Source organism: Heterocephalus glaber, unplaced genomic scaffold (assembly GCF_053883595.1).
Source record: "Heterocephalus glaber isolate CG9 unplaced genomic scaffold, H.glaber_assembly_v1.0 deba00001546, whole genome shotgun sequence".
Classification (NCBI taxonomy): domain Eukaryota; kingdom Metazoa; phylum Chordata; class Mammalia; order Rodentia; family Bathyergidae; genus Heterocephalus; species Heterocephalus glaber.
The window spans coordinates 1,247,444-1,252,868 of record NW_028258339.1 but is presented as its reverse complement, the minus strand read 5'-3'; the positions used below and the strand labels follow the sequence as shown (position 1 = coordinate 1,252,868).

At 39.2% G+C, this 5,425-nt stretch overlaps 1 pseudogene; it reads right to left on the bottom strand.

Moving 5' to 3' along the window:
- Positions 1–1,727: 1,727 nt before the first annotated feature.
- On the bottom strand, positions 1,728–4,303 carry LOC101697625 (damage-control phosphatase 1 pseudogene; annotated as a pseudogene).
- Between the last annotated feature and the right edge of the window lie 1,122 nt (positions 4,304–5,425).

The following is a 5,425-nucleotide window of genomic DNA, read 5'->3' as shown; positions in this document are numbered from 1 at the left end:
AAGCACTCTTATCTTTTGTACAAAAAATACACTTTAAAATGCTGTACATTAGGAGTTGGGGATATACCTCAGGAGTAGAGTGCTTATCCAGCTCATAAAAGGCCCTGGCTATGGCTTCTTGGCTTTTTGGCTAAGATCAAGTACAAAAGGCCCTGGCTTCTAACTTCAGTATGGTGGTGGTGGTGGTGGTGGTGGGGTCCTTCATTTTACAGAACTTCTTTTCTACCTCTTTTTTTTCTTTTCTCTCCCTTTCTCTCTCCTCTGCCCCTCCCCTCCTCTCTCATCCTCTCTTCTCCTCTTTCTCTCATCTCTTCTCTTCTCTCCTGTATTTCTTTGCATAAGTCCATACTGATTAGTGCTTCCTACTTTTATTTTGTAAACAATTTGCATCTGAAGTTGGCCAAGCTCTTGGTTTTTAGTGAGAAATTCTTATCTAGCGTCCTAGACAAGAACATGATTTACTACCCAAACAGATGGCCAAATTCAATACATTATTCTCTAAAAGATTACGATACTGCTGTTAATTCCCTGTATGTACCAATTAATTATACTTCAGAAGTCAGAAAAAATTAAGCATTTACAGTTATAGTATTCCAGTTCACCAAGCATCAACTACAAATCACTAGTGTGTACTTTAAACATTTCTGTTGATACTCTCAGTAGTATGTTTTATATAAGCCACCTACCTAAGGGTCTTTAACTTGGTCCTGAAAAGCAAAAATGCTCTCTTGATTTCTCTCGCTAGCTCCATAATATCTTTGTCAACTCCCAGCAGACCTCTACAACTTTCCCAGGCTCCTCTTTTCTTCTCCCTTCACAAATTTATCAGTCTTTTAAGGAATTTGTGGACTGGTTGTGATTATTACTGAACCATATAGGCACCACACATGTTACTTTTTCTTCTACTCTCTCAAATAATGGTTATAACTTGTTAAACTAATCAAAAGTCCCAAGATTATTTTTTTCAGCACATTTTATTATTCCAGTGCAAGAAAACATTTCCAGGTTTATTTCCAATTTCATTTTCAAAACAAACCAATTTACAGTTATTAGTATCTGTGATGATGACCAATACAATGTGTAATATAGAAAAAGAATGGTAGTATCCAAATTCAATCCACAGGAAACTTTTCTATATCAAGCATTTTTCTAAAATTGCAATCTAAAAGTCTGTTCCTTTAAAACACTTCTGTGTTTTATGTTGATTATGGGTATCATAAATAGAATGTAAAAGATGCTACGTTTTTTCAAATACTGTTTGTTTCATTCTATTCAATTTTCTGTTTCTCAATATACATTTTACAGGTCAACCAAAATTACAAAGACAGGCAAATAAAACAGGCTATTGTAATAAAATAAAATCCATGGAGAACAAAAGTCATAATCAACTCATGAGATGTTTTCCTTTTATGCGTTCAAGCATCATATTTGTAAGAAATGTATCTCTTTACAGAAGCATTAAAATGCATATTTTTCACTGAGCCATTATTTCAAGAGCCTGAAATCAAGTTAAATAAAATTCCATTCCTCCTAGGATATTAAATACCATGCAGTGTACTATTTTTTTTTTAAAAAAAGGATTAACAAACTTAAAAAACAGAATTCACTTCAATTTTGCTTTCTATCCAATTAAAAATAAGTTCATCAAAACCTCTTGAAATTATCCATTTAATGTGAAATAGATACTAAAATTTCAACATAAATGTAAAATCTATAACTAACTTAAAACCATCTATCTCCAAAACATTGTAGTGAGGCAAAATATTCCAAGGAAAAACCACCCAGAGTGTATGGAGATGAGCACAAAGAAGCTAAGCTTTCTGGAGCCAAAGCAGCGCAGTCCGTGGTTCAGTTCACACATTGCTTTTCCGGGGCGGGAAAGGTGCTTCTCCGATCTTCCTCACACTGGGATTCCAGAGGCCTAGTCAAAGTGGAGCATCAAACTGAAATATGCCATACTTCCCGGTGGTCAGCCAGTAAGGCTCAGAAGCTGTGAGCTGCTCCCTTTTCCAGGGCTACAGACCCACCTGAACCTCTGCTTTTAATGTTCTTATGCGGCACAGAGGTGTGGGATGGAAGCCATTCAGAGCCTGATGGAATGGAACAGTAAAGTCCCATTCTCTGTTCCCTGTTAACTTCCTATAATACAAATCCCCGTTGAATAAAATTAAACATGCCTTTTGCAGCTCAGCATATGTCAGGGGCAATCTGGGGCATTGCACTGTATTCGTGAGGCACCGTCCAAAACATATGATCATGGTAAACCCATCTACCCACTTTGATGTAGTTTTCCCAGTCAACCCCACACTTGGACATCCACTTATGATTACAGTGTTTCATCTGCTCAATTACCCAATTAAAGTCATGTAGAGTACTATCTCAAACAAACCATGGAATAGTTTTCCCATAAAAATGAATCTCAGTAGCCAATTTAGAGTTCAACAAGAAGTCAGCTAATGCTAAATCTATAACAAGTTCAAACCCAGAATTGTCCAGAATAATATACACGCTGTCTATGGATGCTTCTTCCCTGGTTTTCTTGCATTTACTAGCAATAACCAAAGATGTTCCAGGTCATTCACTAAAATGAAAGGTTTTAGGTCTTCCAAAGAATTTATTACATTGGTCTTCTGAGAACTACTTTCTCCACCTGATAAAGATAGATCACATTTATCTCCCCAGAGGGAAATCTGCAGATGTTTAAAAAAACTCATTTTTCAGCTGATTTTCATCTAGGTCTTCAATAGTTCCTATCAACTCTTGCAAATAAGTGCATAACACAGTGATAGATTCCTGTGACTCGAAGAAATTTTGGTCTTTGGATTCTTTAAATACATCAAAGTCATTGATTGGTGGACTCTGGATAATCACTTCATGAAGCCTGCAATACATGTAGCATTCCACAAACAACCATGGTGAGCGGAACCAACTTGGCTGTCCATTGCTTTCGTTTAAAAGACTGCACTGGTACTCTAGGTGCTGATTCCAAAGGTCAGTATCAGCACAGTCCTCAATCAGGGGCACAGTTGGTTTATCTGTCTGCATTTCATTCCATAATTTAGAAAGAAGAGAGATAGCTTTCTTTTCTGCTTCTACACCTTTCTCTCCATGTTTCTCAAACAACTCATTTTAGTGTCGATGCAATGTGTCAGTAGCCCTAGTTAAGATCTGTGGTGTTCCATCTTTGATTGTAAGATTGGCAAATGATCCTATGGCTTTTGCGGAGAGAAATGAAGGAGGCTTTGCCATCCGGTCTGGAGTCAGCAACCCCAAATCTGATCTCACTAGTCACAGAATAAGCAGCCCAAGATTATTTTTTAACTATTGAAAGACTTAGAACCTTGCCTTCATTTCTCATAGAAAGGGGAATTTGTCCTTCATCATCCATGGAAGACAAATTTAGTAACCCCTCTTCATTCTTTTCTTTCAGACAACACTGAAAATCTGTTCTGCAATACCCAGGGCAAGTTGTGGAAAGATGTGAACTCCAAAGGGCTTGAATGGCCTTGCCCCTATGGCATTACTCATTGCAACCAACATGGCCTATTACAAGTTGCTCCACTTACTGTTGATGGCTTCCCTCCGCAGACATTCCAATTACCTGGAATCTCTAACTTCCCGGATTCTCCACAACACTGTTGGTTTCACTCTCACAGCACACATACACTGCCCTCTTGGGGGCACATTGGCCAGCCCCCCCACTTGAAATCTAGGTGGCAGCTTCTGCGACCTCATAACTCTTGGATTCTGCATGCCTGAAAAACCAGCACCACATGGATGATGCCCAGATCTGCTGCCAGCTCAACCAGTAGCCAGGACCCCTTGGATCCTGGTTGCAGAAGCCTCTGAGTGCCTCAATGGCTGAGCACTGAAAACCAAATCCTAAGGAACTATTCCTTAGGCAGCCTTTGTGGACTGAAGGTGGGGGTGGGAGTTCACTTTTCAAATGAAAGCTTTACTGTTTTATTCCCATGAGTCCATGAATGGTGGGGCCTTTATGATTTCTGAGATGTCTTCAAGCCATTTTTTCTATTATCCTGGTGCAAAGTACTTGACTTAATTTTAATGTTAATCTTTTAGCCATCAAGCTCTCCTAGGCTTCAACTTTATAGGTGCTTCCTTTTTGGCCACCAGAAAACTTTTTCTAATTATATGTCTCCTTTTCAATACTGATTCTAACTGTACGTCTGCAGAAAAGCAGCCATCAGTACTCAGGTCACAGACTAAAAGTTGAGTTACTTTGAAATTTCCTCTCCCAGATTAATTAGTCCACCTCTCTTAGGCAGAATGTTAGATATTAGCAGGCCGGGAGACAACTAGCTGGGGGCTACTCAAAAAGCAAAGAAGACATGATATTTCCTTCCTTTGCTTTCCAAATCATTACCTATAGATAAAATCAACACAAGCTTGTAGTTTCAAACTTTAGCTTAAAAGGAGTTAACATCCTCTGAACATGCTGATAAGGTCTAGGGTACGTACAAAGTCCAGATCACGGGTGAGAGTTTGGAAAAACCTCAAGGTCTAAGAACAAACCAAGTGGAGAACATCTGCCTAGGGAGTAAATATGAACCTAGTAGATCAATAACAGTTTATTTTCTTTGTAAAAGAACAATGAACTTGGAGGAAGGAAGGGATATTCCTTGAAAGATCCAATTAATCATATCAATATAACCTGAGACCTCATTCAGTCCAACTGCAATTTGGCACTTGTCCACCATCCTACTTGAAGGTGTGTTCTCTCTCTCTCTGTCTGTTTGTCTGTCTGTCTGTCTATTTGTCTCTCTCGATAGATACACAGATAGGTAGGTAGGTAGGTAGATAGATAGATAGATAGATAGATAGATAGATAGATAGATAGGGATAGCTGGAGCAGAGTTGACCTTAGCTGGAAGTGAACTTAGCTGATTGGACTACTTCCAGTGTATCACAGCAGAATTATGGAAGGGCAAAAAGCTTGTGCCACTATAGCCTACTAATACTGGGCAGAGGTGTCTGCTACGAGGAACAAGAATACATCATTTCAGGATGATCCCAGTGACCCACCTCCAATTAGGCCTCACTTAACAGTACATTCATCTACTGAACTCATCAATGGATGAATCCACTGCTGAGTAAATTGCCCCTGTGATCCAGTCACCTTCAAACACAGGAGACTATCTGGGGACATTTTAGATCTAAACCATAATATAGGCAAACAAGAGAGCCAGAGTTCAGGCACGGTACATTCACCACAAAGTCCTTTCATGAGATGACTGGTGCGTGTGCTTCCACATCACAGTGTTAGGTGCCCCCTCCTTCTCTGTGATCCAGGTGAGAAAGTTGCATCATTCCTTGGTCTGATGTGTCTGATAAACTTATGGGCCTGATTTATTCTGATGTGTCTTTGATGAATCATGTGTCTCTGATTTACTTTGACAAGTTTCCA